Here is a 17,438-nt window from a genome sequence, read left to right on the forward strand (position 1 = left end):
TTCCTTATAATACATCTCTTTCTATGTATATGCACATCCAATTGGTTCTGTTTTCATGGAGAGCAGTAATACAAGGAATAAAGTGGGTTTCTGCATATTGGTAAAAAAAAATAGGTCAAGAAAATATATCATAAACATATGTGCCACTAATGATGGAAGAAATATGCACTAAACAACAATGTATTAGTCCAGTTGTGTTGCTATAAAGAAATACCTGAGGCTGGGTAATTTATAAAGAGAAGAGGTTTAATTAGCTTGTGGTTCTTTAGGTTGTACATAAAGCGTAGTGCTAGCATTTGCTTTTGGTGAGGGCCTCAGGAAGCTTACAATCATGGCAGAAGGTGAAGGGGAACCAGTGTGTTGCACGGTGAGAGAAGGAGCAAGTAAGAGAGGGAGGAAGTGCCAGGCTCTTTTAAACAATCAGATCTCATGTGAACTTACAGAGTGAGAACTCATTCATTACTGCGAGGACAGCACCAAACCATTAATGAGGGATTCACCCCCATAACCCAAACAACTCCCACCAGGTTCCACCTCCAACATCGGGGATTACATTTCAACATGAGATGTGGAAGGGACAAACATCCAAATTATATCAAATATACATTCAAAGTACAGGGAGCAGGACCAGTAGACTACTGGAGAAAATTTTTTTAAATCAACAATAATACATGGTAATATCTAACAAGACACCTTTAAAATTTTTTGATAAGGCAGATACAAAATAAGACACAAAATGTACAAGATTAATACATTTCATCTTCTATTGTTCTATATGTTGAACTTTGCATGCCTGAAAAGCTATTTTTTTTTTTTTTTAAAGAGACAGTATCTTGCTCTGTGACCCAGGCTGGAGTGCAGTGGCACAGTCACAGTGTGCGGCCTCAATTTCCTAGGCTCAAGCAATCCTCCCACCTCAGCCTCCTAAGTAGCTAGGACTACAGGTTACGCCACCATGCCCAGAAAATTTTTGTATTTTTTTTTTGGTAGAAATGGGGTTTGCCATGTTGTCTAGGCTGGTCTTAAACTCCTGGGCTCAAGTGATTCAACCACCTTGGCCTCCCAAAGTGCCAAGATTACAGGTGTAATCTCACTGTGCTCACACCTGTAATCAATAATTATAAATGCATAATCAATTAATATAAATGCATAATATAAATCCATAATATAAACTCATAATCAATTAATATAAATGTTCCATGGGTGCTTTAAAAATAGATATTTTTAAAAAATATCTATTTTTAAAGCACCCATGGAACATTTATATTAATTGATTATGGACTAGGTTACAAAAGAGCCTCTATAAACTCCAAATAATTAGCATCACAACAGAGTATGTTGTCTGACAACAAAACACTAGAATAGTTGGCCGGGCGTGGTGGCTCACGCCTGTAATCCCAGCACTTTGGGAGGCCGAGGCGGGCGGATCACGAGGTCAGGAGATCGAGACCATCCTGGCTAACACGGTGAAACCCCGTCTCTACTAAAAATACAAAAAAATTAGCTGGGCAAGGTGGCGGGCGCCTGTAGTCCCAGCTACTCGGGAGGCTGAGGCAGGAGAATGGCGTGAACCCTGGGGGGCGGAGCCTGCAGTGAGCCGAGATAGCGCCACTGCACTCCAGCCTGGGCGACAGAGCAAGACTCCATCTCAAAAAAAACCAAAACCAAAACCAAAAACAAAAACACTAGAATAGTTAATAATAAAAAGGTAGATTTAAACAGCTCTGTCAATAAAAAATTCCTAAAACACCCAGGATTAAACTGAAATCCAAAGGGAAATTATAATATTCAATTTCTTTGCATATTTATCTGTGGCAATGCTTTGAAGCCTGGATTTAAAATGCATTCCTCAACAGGATTTGTGTTTGTTGTGCCGGCTGGGCACCTAGAGGTACAACCAATCCAGGACCCATCTGATCTAAACTTTTGGAGTATTTTTGGACCACATAGATAATATTAATTTTGGCTCCAAATTAGGTGTGGAGTTAGTGATTTTCAGGGGAAACTTTTTTTTTAAATCATTCCACCCAGGGCCAAGGCTCAAAAAGGCACATATCTTCACTGTCTTCCTCTGTGGATTCCATTGCCACCCCCCTTCTCCTAGTGTCTTCCTCTAAAGGTTTGTCTCCTGTCCCTTCATTTATAACCCATTGTAACCCAGGCTGTAGGCCACCAGGGATCAGTGGATAATTTCCAGACAAGTGCCGGCTCTGGCACTCTTTTATTCTACTTTCCTTTAAAAAAAATGGACAGATATTTCATATGCTGTAAAAGTCATCTTTTTAAAAGTATGCATTGAGTGGTTTTAGTATATTTACATGTAGAACCATCATTACTATCTAATTCCAGAGCATTTTCATGACACCAGAAAGAAACCCTGTATCCATTAGCAGTCATGCCCCATTCCCCTCTTTAACTCTAACTGCCCAAGTCTCTTTCTGCCTGTATGAATTTGTCTATTTTGATTCTGGACATTTCATATAAATGGAACCATACAATAATATCTTTCATACCTGGCTTCTTTTATGTAACATAATATTTTCAAGCTTCATCCATATTGCAGTGTATATCCTATTGATATTTCATTCCTTTTTTTTGAGATGGAGTCTCGCTCTGTCACCCAGGATGGAGTACAGTGGCACAATCTTGGCTCACTGCAACCTTTGCTTCCCAGGTTCAAGCAATTCACCTGCCTCAGCCTCCCAAGTAGCTGGGATTACAGGGACCTGCCACCATACCTGGCTAATTTTTTTTGTATTTTTAGTAGAGACGGCATTTTACCATGTTGGCCAGGCTAGTTTTGAACTCCTGACCTCAAGTGATCCACCTGCTTCAGCCTCCCAAAGTGCTAGATTATAGGTGTGAGCCATGGCGCCTGGCCACTTCATTACTTTTTATGGCCAAATAATATTCCATTATATGGATATACCACATTTTGTTTAACCATTCATCAGTTGTTGGACATCTGGATTATTTTCACCCTTTAGATATTGTGGCTAATGATGCTATGAATATTTATGTACAAGTTTTTGTGTGGACATATGTTTTGTCTTGCATATATGCCTATGAGTGCAATTGCTGCGTCATATAGTAACCCTATGTTTAATTATTTCAGGAACTATCAGACTGTTTTCCAAAGTAGCTACACCATTTTAATTTCCCCCTTCTTATTGTTTTTTTAATACTTAAGTAATTCTACTTTCCTGTCATGCATTTTAAAAGATTTTTAAAAAAACCCTTCTCTCTGTCACCAAACAACCATCAATTACATGGGTCTATTTGGCTTGTGGAAATAAGCTGAGCTGTACACTTATAAGTAGTAATGGATAACTAATTCATGGAGTATTTACCCAATGAAATATTATATACAGCAAATAATAAACTACCCATAAGCACATCAACATCAACAATATGGATGAATCTTACAAATAAGAACCAGAGAGACAGATACAAAAGAGTATCTATTCTATTATTCTAGTTATATAAAGTACAAAAATAGACAAGACAAATCTATGCAGTTAGAAGTCAGGATTAACTTTGAGGGGAAATAGTGATTGGAAGGGGACACAAGGAAGCTTCCAGATTCTGTTTCCTGATCTGGGTGCTGATTACATGGGTTTATTCAGGTTGTCGAAATAAACTGAACTATATACTTATAATACGTGCACTTGTCTTTATGTGTATTAAAAGTTTCAAAAAGAAGAAAAATATATTCAACTTTGGGTATGCAGTATCCAGAGTTTTCCCTGCATCTTATTGCCTGATGATTCCTACGATACAAGTTGCTCTGGAAAAACAGAAAAAATAGGCAAAGTGTTCAACATAATTTATAAGGCCAATATAATATTGATACCTAGTCACATAAAGAAAAAAAGTCCTATTTTACTTATGAACATAGATGCAAAATAATGCTAAGTAAAATGTTAGGTAACAGAGTCTAATACCCTACTAAAAATATATTACAATCAAATAGGGTTAATATAAATAACGTAAATTTGGTTCAATAAAGGAAGATCTACAATAAAAATCATCACATCAAGGGACATAAACAGGAAAAATAATCACATGATCATCTCAGACACAGAAAAATCATTTTATAAAGTTGAATACCAGTTAATGATTTAAAAATCTCTTAGAAATTTCACAAGAAAATAAAGGAAGGTTTTCAACCTAACAGAGGACATCAACTAAAAATCTACAGCAAACATTCTATTTAACAGAAACTTCAGTGTGGTGCTCTCCTGTAATCCCAGCTACCCTGGAAGCTGAGGTGGGAGGATTGCTTGAGGCCAGTTAGAGGCTGTAGTGAGCTATGACCACACCTAAGAATAGCCACTACACTCTAGCCACTACGCAGCCAGAACCCATCCCTAAAAAAAAAATTTAAAAACAAAACCAAAAACTTCAGATGCATATTATTTGGAATGTGTTTGCTATACTTAAAAGAAACTGAAATAAAAGTAGTATAAACACATAAGGATTGTTTTTTATCTCAGCAGGAAGTTCAGAGGTCAGCAATACAGCTATGGTACACGACTCCACAAAGCTCAGTGTTCTGGAAGCCCCCTTCTGGCTTTCTGCACCATCATCTCATACATTTAACTTTTGCTTTCATCATCTCAAAATGGCTTCTGCTTCTCCAGGTAACCAATGTCCAAGCAGGAAGAAGTGGATGGAAAGAAGGGCAAAGATTCATGGAACCAAGCCAGCTGGGCTTTCTGAAAGTACATGCAAGGACATCCTCTTACATTCCATTGGCTTGGACTGTGTCATATAACTACCTGTAGTTGCAAAGGTGGTTGCATTTTGCTGCTATAAAAAAGGGGGGAGGGCGTTCTGGTAGAAAGATAAAAATAGAGACTTGAAATTGAATAGGCAACTAGTAGTGTCTACCTTGTATTCCCTTTAGGTTTGATAACAACACAATGATCCCCACTGATATGGTTTGGCTCTGTGTCCCCATCCAAATCTCATCTCAAATTGTAATCCCCATGTATCAAGGGAGGGACCTGGTGGGAGGTGACTGGATCACGGGGGCGGTTTCACCCATGCTGTTTTCCTGGTAGTGAGTGAGTTCTCACATTATCTGATGCTCACACTCTCATTCTCCTGCTGCCTCGTGAAGAAGGTGCTTGCTTCCCCTTCGCCTTCTACCATGATTATAAGTTTTCTGAGGCTTCCTCAGCCATGTGGAACTGTAAGTCAATTAAACTCCTTTCCTTTATACATCACTCAGTCTCAGGTAGTATCTTTATAGCAGTGTGAGAACGGACTAATACACCCACTATGACCACTACCTTGCAAAATAGTACTTGATGTCTTGGCCATTGAAAACAGACAAAAATAAATGTAACATACAGCTCTGTCAAGAGTTCTGCTACAAACTGCAGAAAACATATGCAGCTGATTTAAAAGAAAATAACTTATTATAATATTAAGTAGCTTATTGAATCTATAAAGTTGTCCACAGAGGTTATGTAAACTTGACAGCTATATAACTAGGAACAACACCCAAATCATATTATAGATCTATTCCAATGGACATGCCATTATTACCACTATTTGGCAAAAATGCTGCAGCATGTACTGCCAACTCCACCAGACTGAGCACTGGGTACTATTGTGGGAATCTCTGCCACTACCCTCTCTGCTAACATATTTTTATTAATTGTACTTGTTAGAAAAAAGAATTTCTTGGCCAGGCACGGTGGCTCATGCCTGTAATCCCAGTACTTTGGGAGGCCGAGGTGGGCGGATCACAAGGTCAGGAGATCGAGACCATCCTGGCTAACACGGTGAAACCCCATCTCTACTAAAAATACACAAAATTAGCTGGGTGTGGTGGCGGGAGCCTGTAGTCCCAGCTACTCGGGAGGCTGAGGCAGGAGAATGGCGTGAACCCAGGAGGTAGAGCTTGCAGTGAGCCGAGATCGTGCCACTGCACTCCAGCCTGGGTGACAGAGCGAGATTCCATCTCAAAAAAAAAAAAGAAAAAAGAATTTCTTGACAGCATGATTACTATTATAACAGAATACACATTGTTCATTTTTGAGCTCTTTTTTTAAGAGAAGCAACTACAGAAGATGATTTAAATTTAGATTTAATCTGACTACAGATGATAATGTCTTCATGTACTTTTTACTTTCAATTCCAAGGTATCTGGGACAACTTCCCTATGTTGCATTTTAGCTTCTGCTTTTCTTAAACACAGATGATGCACTTTGTCCACTTCCTCATAGGAGTGTTAAGATCTATAGTCCTATGAGCTCTGTGAAAGAAGAATTTGTGTATGTATGTGTGTGTGTGTGAATGATGAAATACTTCTCTCCTTTGTTCATGTAATCTTGAATATCTAGTATTTAACACGTTTAATAATTTGAGAAATATGTAATTTCAAATATAATTACATTTTAAAATGGAAATAAAGGTGGTAAGAAAAAGAGGGAGAAGTCTTGACTGGCTTCTACAATAAAGAAATATAATTTCAGTTCTTTAAAGTACTATAATAACAGAGCTGAAGAGTATAAACAATGAATAAAGAGGGGCCAGGCATGGTGGCTCATGCCTCTAATCCCAGCGCTTTGGGAGGCCGAGGCAGGCGGATCACAAGGTCAGGAGTTTAAGACCAGCCTGGTCAACATGGTGAAACCCCATCTCTACTAAAAATACAACAATTAGCTGGGCATGATGGTGGGCGCCTGCAATCCCAGCTACTCGGGAGGCTGAGGCAGGAGAATCACTTGAAACTAGAAGGCGGAGGTTGCAGTGAGCCGAGATTGCACCACTGCACTCTAGCCTGGACCAAAGAGTGAAACTCCGTCTCAAACAAAACAAAACAAAACAAAAAGAATAAAATGAAATACATTAATAAAAAACATGATTTAGAAAAGGCTACTGTTACTAATATATGCATTTACAGCCAATATACTTATTTTTAACTTTTGCTTAATTAACTTCTAAAGCAGTAGGTTCAAATTAATTGCTGTTTAACTGGATGATGCTGTTAAAAAACGCACTGCTCCATATTGGAATTCTTATATGTTGTCAGTGGGAACATAAATTGGTATAATCACTTTGGAAAACTGTTTGGCAGTATCAACTAAATCTTACTGTATATACAGCCTATCATCCAGCAATTCCACTCCTGAAAGAAAGTGATACCTTCCTATGGCAGAAAACTTGGAAGTAGAGAAAAGCACAGAGAATAAAAATAAACTGTCATCCTAGTATTGAGATAATCATTATTATTATTATGATTTTTTTGAGATGGAGTTTCACTCTTGTTGCCTAGGCTGAAGTGCAATGGTGCAATCTTGGCTCACTGCAACCTCCACCTCCCAGGTTCAAGTGATTCTCTTGCTTCAGACTCCCGAGTGGCTGGGATTACAGGCGCCTGCCAACACGCCCAGCTAATTGTTGTATTTTTAGTAGAGACGGGGTTTCACCATGTTGGTCAGGCTGGTCTCAAACTCCTGACCTCAGGTGATCCACCTGTCTCGGCCTCCCAAAGTTCTGGGATTACAGGCATGAGCTACCATGCCTGGCTGAGATAATCATTATTAACATTTGTAAAGAGAATCTTACTTTACACACTTACTTTTATAGTAGGCTTACTTTATACAATATTATAAATATATTTCCATGTAATAGATATTTTTCAACTTTTTTTTTTTTTTTTTTTTTTTTAAGAAGAGACAGGGTCTCACTCTGTTGCCCAGGTGGGCGTGCAGTGGCACTCAAATCTCACTGCAACCTCGACCTCCTGGGCTCAATTGATCCTTCTGCCTCGGCCTCCTAAGCAGTTGGGACTATAGGCCCGTACCACCACATCTGCTTATCCTTTATTTTTATTTATCTATTTTAATTTATAAAGAAAAGAGTTTTAATTGGCTTACAGTTCTGCAAGCTGTACAAGCATGGCTCCAGCATCTGCTTCTGGGTGAGGGCCTCGGGAAGCTTCCACATGAGCTACCATGCCTGTCTTCATGGTGGAAGACAAAGAGAGAGCAGACAGTGTCATATGGCAAGAATGGGAGAAGGAGACAGCCCCTTTACCTTTAGCAAGACTTATTTCCTCAAAAGAATGAGTCTGTTTCACTCCCAGAGGGCATAATGGATATAAATGAAATTCATATTTGTAGAGAGGGAACTAACATTCTTAAGTGTCTATCATGTATTAGGCATTGTGTTATACACTTCACTATGCTAATTTGTCATCCTAAAACAACCTTAACAAAGCAGGTATTACTTTCATTTTATAAGTTGAAGAAACTGAAGACCATTCAAATTATGCGCCTCTCCTTTCCTGCCTTGATTTTACCCTAACCTCCTTTTGAAGTCTTCTCCAACTTTGTTATAGCAGTTCCATCCTTACGCTGCCCACATTCAAATTATGCGCCTCTCCTTTCCTGCCTTGATTTTACCCTAACCTCCTTTTGAAGTCTTCTCCAACTTTGTTATAGCAGTTCCATCCTTATGCTGCCCAGGCCAAAAGCCTCAGAGTCCTTCTCATCTCCTTCCTTTATACCCCACATTCAATGTGAGGAAACCATCAGCTTTTCATCTCTACCACTATTTCTCTGGTCCACATCTCTATCTTCTTGCCCCTCAATTATTATTATTATCTTTTTGTGAGATGGAGTCTCGCTCTGTCGCCCAGGCTGGAGTGCAGTGGTGCGATCTCGGCTCACTGCAACCTCTACTCACTGCAACATCCGCCTCCCGAGTTCAAGTGATTCTCCTGCCTTAGCCTCCTGAGTAGCTGGGACTACAGGCGCGTGCCACCACACCTGGCTAATTTTTTGTATTTTTAGTAGAGGCGGGGTTTCACCATGTTGGCCAGGATGGTCTTGATCTCCTGACCTTGTGACCCACCCACCTTGGCCTCCCAAAGTGCTGGAATTACAGGCGTGAGCCACGACACCCGGCTGACCCTAGATTATTTTAGTAGCCTCTTAACCAGTCTCTGTGCTTCTACCCTTACACCCTACTGTTTATTCTTAACCCAGCAGTCAAAGTGATCCAATTACAATGTCAGAAAGTGTCACTTTTCTACACAAAATCCTCCAATGGCTCCAACCAACTCACTCAGAGTAAAAGCCTTACCTGATCTGCATCACCCCCACCTTTCACTTCTTTGACTTCATCTTCTCCATTCTTTCATGGCGCCTTCTGGATTGCTCCTAGTACACTTAGGCATACTCCTGCCTCAGGGCCTTTACATTTGCTATGCTTTCTGCCTGGGAAGTTGTCTGCTCAGATATCCCTAACCTCCCTCAAGTCGTTCCTCAAATGTTACCTCCTCCAGCAGCTTTCCTTGATCATCACCCCTCTCCGAACATAGCACCCCTCATACTTTCTATGTACCCTCTCTGCTTAATTTTTATCCACAGCATTTCTTTCTTTCTTTCAAAACAGGGTCTCACTCTGTCACCCAGGCTGGAATGCAGCGGGCTCAAGTGATCCTCCCACCTCAGCCTCCTGGATAGCTAGGACTACAGGTGCACGCCACCATGCCTGGCTAATTTTTAAACTTTTTGTAGATAGGGGGTCTTACTATGTTGCCCAGGTTGGGTCTCCAACTTCTGGCCTCAAGTGATCCTCCTCCTTTGGCCTCCCAAACTGTGGGATTACAGGCATGAGACAGCACTCCTAGCCTCTCCATAGCATTTCTAATCATACAGCAGTCCATATATTGTCCTTATACATTTACCATCTGTCTTTCCCACGTGGAAGAGGTAAGCTCCACGAGGGCTGGAATTGTTGTTTGTGCTCTCTGCTGTGTCCTCAACCCCTAGAAGCGTGCCTAGCATGCAAAAGGCACTCAGTATATATTTGTTGAGTAAATGAATGCTTCCCCCACCTTCCAACTGTTAGAGCAGGCCAAGGGGACCTGTTGTGCAGAACTTCACAGCTTTCTACTCTGAGCTCTATCTTCCTTGTTCTTCCCCAGCTTTTACTTAGGAGCCACTTCTTGACTGAGCTTGTCACAGGTGAAAGGCTGATGAATCTGGAGAGATACTTGTGGCAAGTACCCGGTGTTCCTGCAGTCATCCACAAGCGCAGCAGTGGTGGTAGACAGCTAGAGAAGAAAGTGTAAAGTTTGCATCCTCCAATTATCACGGTTGCAAGACAGAACTTGAAACTAGATACACCTGATTTTGGTTATCTCTGGATGCCATTCACCGAGAATGAAGGGAAGAAGATACTTCCTCCAAAGGAGAATCTGATGAGGCGCCAGCAGGCTGCTGCTGCGGTGGAAAACTGCCACATCCGCCTTTGCAAACTGGTGTGGCCCCAGCTGCTTGGACTGAGGCTCAACGCAGGTTTCAGCCACTTCAACCACAGGGCTACGAACATGCCAAGAGAGCCACTAACCAAGTTTCTCATTCCTCCTCTGAGATTTAAAGTCCATCACTTCGCGACTCAAACACGCAAGAGGCGTGGGAGACGGAGGAATAGGGAAGCGAGGCGGCGCTGCCCACCTTGGCAATGGCACAGCCGCGGTCTCTGATGCAAAGGCAGGCGGCCGCGCAGGGCCAGGCCTGGGTGGGAAGGCTGGGCTCTGGGAAGGATGTCGGGGCACCCGGCAGTGCCCAAAGCCACCATCTCAAGCGTGATAGTGGGGAAATGGATGCTGCACCTGCTCTCTCATCTTGCGGGGAATCGTGATTTGGGGAAGTTTCACCTTTGTTGCAGAACTGCCCACATTAGAGCCTTCATTTCTTGGGAAGGGGTTGGCGGGAGTTGCCAGTGAAATGTGTGACACACACACGCGCCACATACTCCCCAAACCCACAGACGACTCCAGTAACGCTCTAGTTACCCTTAAAAAGTAAAACAGAACAAATCAGCAGGTCCCCTCCCTCCATCCTGGCACTTCATTAATGTCGGCCAAGGCCACATTTCCCCTGCCCACTGCAGGGAGTCTGTCAGGAGAACAACAGGCGAACGTTTACCTCACTTGACTCAGCTCTCTTGGGGCGGTATCAGCATTTTAAAATTCACACCTCAAGGAAGGAGTCAGCAAAGGAAAGCAGAGCTGGGCCGGGGCGCCGGTGGCCGCCGTCAAACCTTTGGGAAGCAAGAAATCCGAAACGCCCGTGACGTGCGGCGTTGTCCGACTCCTTCCACTAGGCAGAACCCGAGAGACGAGCCTTTGGCGGGACGGTGAACGATTGTGCTGTGTACGGCGGTGTGCGTGCGTGAGTAAAGAGTGTGTAGCTCCGGCCAAACGTTAGCCCCCAAGGGCGCGAGTGCTTCTCTGCGCCCAGCTCAAGTTTCTGTGGAAACTTTTCCTCAGAGGCTCCTCCTCCTTCACCTTGGAAACCGGCGCGGGCCATTCGGCGCGGCACTGCCTAAGTCCCCGGCGCACCTGGCGGCGGCGTGTCCCAGCGGCAGAGGCGGGGCCGGCGGCGGCGGGGGCGGGGCCGGGGCGCGCTCCCCGAGGCCTCCAGGCAGGTTGGGCCCCACCCCCGCCCCTGCCCCGCCCCGGCCCCCGCCCCCGCCCCTCCTGCGCTCACTAGGGAGAGGCTGGGGGGAGGCAGGGACCCACGCGGCTCAGCCGGCGGCTGACGCACCTTCGAAAAGTTGCGCTCCGACCTTCTCACGACCTACATTCTTCCCGGGCACTCCTGAGTTTGAGCTGGGCCTGGAGGACCTGGGCCAAGACTTTCGAGCGGCGGCCGCCCGAGGTGCGAGGAGCCGGCCCCGCTTTCCTCACTGGGTCCCGCGCAGGCGTCCCCGGGACCGCAGAGCAAACTTTCTGGACTGTCTGAGGACACTTGTCCAGCAAGCCCCACTGCTCGGGGAGGAGGAGCCACGGCCGGGGACAGGTAGGTGCTGTGCTGGCCGGAGATTTGCGCTTGAGGGATTCTTTTATTTTAGAGGGTTGAAGGAGGAGGGAGAGTCGAAATGTCCCTTCTCTGCATCCGCCAGCTGGGCAGGGGGTGCGGGCATTGGGCTGAGGGAGCAGGCATTGGGCTGGGGGCCGGCTGGGGATGTTCCAAATGAGGTCGCTGCGTCGGGCGGGGGCGCAGGGGGGAGGAGGTGACTTCTAGGGTTTCGGGCTCCGGGACGGGGCGTAACGCGGTGACTGACCCTGGGATAGAGAGAGCCAGCTTGTTTTGACGAAGGAATATGTCATTAGGGCCCTCCATCCCATTCCTTGGTCCCTGGGTCCTCTGGGAGGCACAGGAAAAGGCAAAGAGATGTGGAGTTCAGGTTTCCCCTGTAAATCAACTTGCTTACACAGGAGACAGAGGCGGTGCCCCTCTGAGGTTTGCAGCCCTTTCCTGGTGTAAGGACTTACTTGTTAGGTAGCTGTTGCTCAATTTCGTAAATTCTGTGATGAAACTGCGTTCAAGTCGTGGTTATTGATAGTGTGTGTGTGTTTGTGTTTCCTCTGGCTCAACAAAGGTCCCTTGTTAACTCCGCTTCTGCTAGGGAGTGGGAGGAACTACCTTGCTGTCTTATTTCAGGCCTGGTCAGAGCGAGGTGTTGGTGCAGGCGGCGGTAGCCTTGTTGGCTTGGGACTTTGGGAATCACATGAGCAGGTCTAGTGAATTAGTGTCCCAGCCTCCTGGACCCACCCATTCACAGCAGATCTAGCTTCCACTGTTCAGCAGATGCTGCAGCCCCAGCTATCCAGGGACAGGGAAACCCCCCTGAAGGGAAAGAGCCAAATATTGAGAAGGAGAGACAGCTCTCAGGAGGAGGAGTAAACAATGCCTAACAATTGTTGCTTCCCTGTAGATTGGGCTTGCTCCCTTGGCTTCTCTGGAAGGGCTGTGCTATCAAATTCATCTCATTAGGAAGTCAGCTGCTCCCTGCTAATAGTCATAGCAGCCCTGATGAAATTATATAGGTCATTGAAAAATAATTCCTGCTTAATTACCTTTATCCTGTTGATTAATGAGAGGGAAGATTTCCTCTCCTTAATGTATTATGCCTGCTTGTCAGGGTCACCTGCCTGACCTCAAGTTCACTTGTACACCTGGCACTAGGCAGGATGCTGTCCCCGAATCTGTCCACATGTAGTGAACCACAGCTGAAGTCCACGTTTGGAGAACTTCAAAGGTCTTCTTCGGACGGAAATTGAGCAGGATATTTAGTCCATAAATTTACTCTTTAATACAGTATACTTGTTGGCTTTAGGTAACTTTTCGCATAATTAAAGGTTGATATCTTTTTAGTTCCAGTTAATCCCTTTCCGCAGAGCTCATAAGAATTATGTCCATGCCTGTCTTGAAATAAATTAAGTTTGGGGTCCTATTTATCATTAGTACTGTAGGACAAGGAACAGGATTAAACTGTGTGGGGTGGCTGGAAAGGGTCAGAGAAACTGGACATCACTGAAGTGGATTCAGAGAGTGATTGAGAGTGGTGTAAAAATTTAGGTCCAACTGCCCAGCTACCTTTTTTCTTGGCTCTCATATAAAGACATTGTGTAGGACTTTTAATGGAGGACTTGAAGACTAGAAATAAAAGGAGTGTTTTATTTTTACATAGTCAGAGTAATACATTGCTGGACAGTTCTGTACTCTGCCTCCCAAGATTGGTTCAAAATACTTTCTCTGCTAAGTTCTTTCTTTAATAGGAACTTGATAGATAATGACTGCAAACAAGAAGCAGATGTACAAATATATTATGTAGAGATATGGAGGTAAAATGAGAAAAAACAAGAATTGCCTCTGAGGAGTGAAATTATATATATATATATATATATTTTTTAAAGTTAGGGTCTCTCTCTCTCTCTGGCCCAGGCTAGAGTTCAGTGGCATGATCTCGGCTCACTGCAGCCTTGATCTCCTGGGCTCAGGCAATCCTCCCACCTAAGCCTCCTGAGTAGCTGGGACCACAGGTTCATGCCATCACACTCTGTTAATTTTTTGTATTTTCATACAGACAGGGTTTTGCCACGTTGCCCAGGCTGCCCTTGAGCTCCTGGACTCAAGCAATCCGCCTGCCTTGGTCTCCCAAAATTCTGGGATTACAGGTGTGAGCCACCATGCCTGGCCTCTTGTATTACTTTCATAAAGAAAATTTAATAAGGAACCTCCTTTCTCCCTGCAAATATAAAGCAAAATTGCTTTATTTAATCTGTTTAGACACTTGATCTTTATTCTGTGTACATTTGTCTTCTAGGGTGATACGTAGGCCCAGTGAAGATCTGGATCAGATTCTGCCATTGAAACACAATTTAGATCTACTTCATCCTTATTTTTAGCAACTTCCAACCCTTGGTTCTTAGCCCAGGTAGGGGAACAGTGCTCAGGAGTGACAGGAAACTCCAGGAACTTCATTTATAGGGATCTCTTAATGAAAACAATAACAGAAGTGAACAGTTCTGTAGTGCTGTATGTTTCACAGAGTGCTTTCATGTACCATGTTTGTGCCTTGTGATTTAACCATTTTGTAGTAGATGCCATTGTGTTTAGATTACACAGGAGGAAAGCAGATGAGGTTCAGAGATAATAAGGGACTTTTTTGAGACGGAGTTTCACTCTTGTTGCCCAGGCTGGAGTGCAATGGTGTGATCTCGGCTCACTGCAACCTCCGCCTCCCAGTTCCAGCGATTCTCCTACCTCAGCCTCCTGAGTAGCTGGGATTACAGGTGCCTACCACCATGCTTAGCTAAATTTTTCTGTATTTTTAGTAGAGATGGGGTTTTGCCATGTTGGCCAGGGTGGTCTCAAACTCCTGACCTCAGGTGACCCACCCACCTCGGCCTCCCAAAGTGCTGGGATTACAGGCGTGAGCCACTGTGTTCGGCCAATAATAAGGGACTTTTATGGGCATACTCTTTGCTCCTGTATATTGTGGACTGAGACCTGAATTCAGGATTTCTGATTTACAGCCCATGCTTTCACTTTTTTCCTTGTTACATTTTGTGAAGTGGTTGGATGTGAAATGGGCTTTTCTTTTTCTTTCTTTCTTTCTTTCTTTCTTTCTTTCTTTCTTTCTTTCCTTTCTTTCCTTCCTTCCTTCCTCCCTCCCTCCCTCCCTCCCTCCTTTCTTTCTCTCTCTCTCTCTCTTTCTTTCTTTTTTTTTTTTGATGGAGTTTTGCTCTTGTTGCCTAGGCTGGAGTACAATGGCGTGATCTCAGCTCACCGCAACCTCTGCCTCCCGGGTTCAAGGGATTCTCCTGCCTCAGCCTCCCGAGTAGCTAGGATTACAGGCATGCACCACCACGCCTGGCTAGTTTTGTATTTTAAGTAGAGATGGGGTTCCTCCATGTTGGTCAGGCTGGTCTCGAACTCCTGACCTCAGGTGATCCACTTGCCTTGGCCTCCCAAAGTGCTGGGATTATAGACGTGAGCCACCGCGCCTGGCCTTCTTATTTCTTATTAACCAAAATATGAGCTCATGTGGAGACAGGATGACAGGACTGTATATGAATATGTACATATATGTGTATGTGTAAGTGTGTGTACACATGTAACATATAGTCTGTATGGCCTTGGCATCTCAACAGTATAGCTGTGCAATAAAATTGAAGTAACCTCCATTAAATTTGGGAGGGAGATCTTGGGAAGTGGCGTAGGTGAATAAATACCTTGATAGATTGAATAAGGAATTTTGGTAATGTCTAAAATTGAAAAACTCTGTAAATAGCAGTATAAGTGCATGATTTACAAATATAGAAGTAATTACCAGAAGAAATAGCTAAAAGAGTTGAAGGACCTTCTTTCGGAGAATGAAACTCAGGGGTGAGGAGGAGCCAGACAGGAATCTGCTGTTTTTGGCTATGTACCTTATAATATTAGATAATATTTTATACTGTGTACATATGTATTACTTTATTTTACTTTATTTATTTTTCGAGGCAGAGTCTCGCTCTGTTGCCCAGGCTGGAGTGCAGTGGCACAATCTTAGCTCACTGCAACCTTCGCCTCTTGGGTTCAAGCCATTCTCCTGCCTCAACCTCCCGAGTAGCTGGGACTATAGGCATGCACCAACATGCTTGGCTAATTTTTGTATTTTTAGTGGAGATAGGGTTTCACCATGTTGGCCAGGCTGGTCTCGAATTCCTGGCCTCAAGTGATCCGCCTTCCTCAGTCTCCCAAAGTGCTAGGATTACAGACATGAGCCACCGCGCCTGGCCTCATATGTATTACTTAAAAAAAAAAAAGCCCTTTGGCAAGGATGGAGCGAAGGTCTTTTGTCAGAATTTTAGAGCCAAAATTATGTATTCCCAGTTCTTCCATTTTACAGGTGAGGAAATTGAGGTGTAGGAGTTTAAATGTTATGCTCTTGGTCACATAACTGTAGAGACAAACCTCTCCCAGACAAGGTCAACTGTAGAGACAAACCTTTCCCAGGCAGGTAGAAAGTTTTACCTTGCTAGTGATTCTTCAGTTTCCTTTCTAGGCAATTCTTTTGCCTTCTATCTAGTTAGTTTTTGTTTGTTTGTTTGTTTGTTTTTTTTTGAGACGGAGTCTCACTCTGTCGCCCAGGCTGGAGTGCAGTGGTGCAATCTCGGCTCACTGCAACCTCCGCCTTCCAGGTCCAAGTGATTCTCTTGCCTTAGCCTCCCGAGTAGCTGGGACTACAGGCATGCGCCACCATGCCCGGCTAAGTTTTGTATTTTTTTAGTAGAGATGGGGTTTCACCATGTTGGCCAGGCTGGTCTCAAACTCCTGACCTTGGGTGATCCGCCCGCCTCGGCCTCCCAAAGGGCTGGGATTACAGGCGTGAGCCACCGCGTCTGGCCTCTATCTAGTTTTTACAATTTTTGAACAGGTTACTGGACTATAGATTCAAAAGTATTTTTATCTAATTCCTTAAATTTCCATTTTGAAAATGCTTCAAATGGTTTTAAGAGTCTGCAGAATCTGTACCTTTTTGTTGTTAATTCTGTAATTACTTTTACTTAGAAGTAGAGATGTGCGGTTTGTCTGCAATGTTTAGAAGCTGGCATTCTTGCCCAGTTGAATTTGATAAATACTGGAATTTGGGCTAAACTTTTATTCTCAGAAGGCATTACTAAGGGGAGATGCTAAGGGGACTTTTCCAGTATCTATGTGTTTTGCTTAATTTTGAAGTTCTGAGAGTGAGGATACTACTGCCTTCTAAAAGACAGGTAGAGACAAATGATATTTTAGAGCTATTATAAAAAGTTAACACCCTTAAGTTTATCCTTTTCTTTATAAATATGATTTTCTCCTACTTCCTTTCCAATTATATCACTAACTTAAATGAGAGTTAATTTTCTTATTGCATACATGATACATATTATTCAAATTCTAAACAATATAGAAATATATAATGTTAAAAGTTAAAGTACACTGCAATGTTATATTCTGGATAAACTGCTATAAATAGATATATTTCCCTTCATTTTTCCCTCTATTTAGAAATGTTTATTATTAACGTGGTTGTTAATAACTACTGGGGTAATCCTATGCAACTTTCAACTTGGTTTTTATTTTTAACTC

The 17,438-nt window shown here is 43.3% G+C and overlaps 2 protein-coding genes across 12 annotated transcripts in view; one reads left to right on the forward strand and one right to left on the reverse strand.

Moving 5' to 3' along the window:
- SH3D19 (SH3 domain containing 19) overlaps positions 1–11,359 on the reverse strand; it is a 277,157-nt gene extending 265,798 nt beyond the window's left edge. For 6 of the 10 annotated variants that reach the window (XM_063809094.1, XM_063809084.1, XM_063809099.1 and 3 more), the window contains exons 1-3: positions 10,959–11,359; positions 9,863–10,081; positions 7,896–7,981 (exon numbers count right to left, since the gene is read on the reverse strand). The gene's annotated coding sequence lies outside the window, so the exon portion shown is untranslated. Of the gene's footprint in view, positions 1–7,895; positions 7,982–9,556; positions 10,082–10,958 lie in introns of all 10 variants that reach the window. The other 4 variants (XM_063809097.1, XM_063809086.1, XM_063809096.1 and 1 more) reach the window with 2 other exon arrangements.
- Positions 11,360–11,492: 133 nt separating this feature from the next.
- The window catches only part of FHIP1A (FHF complex subunit HOOK interacting protein 1A), a 258,682-nt gene continuing 252,736 nt past the window's right edge, over positions 11,493–17,438 (forward strand). The window contains exon 1 of one of the 2 annotated variants that reach the window (XM_016952373.4): positions 11,493–11,834. The gene's annotated coding sequence lies outside the window, so the exon portion shown is untranslated. The remainder of the gene's footprint in view (positions 11,835–17,438) is intronic. The other variant, XM_016952372.4, reaches the window with a different exon arrangement.

This window comes from Pan troglodytes, chromosome 3 (genome assembly GCF_028858775.2).
Source record: "Pan troglodytes isolate AG18354 chromosome 3, NHGRI_mPanTro3-v2.0_pri, whole genome shotgun sequence".
Taxonomy (NCBI): Eukaryota; Metazoa; Chordata; class Mammalia; order Primates; family Hominidae; genus Pan; species Pan troglodytes.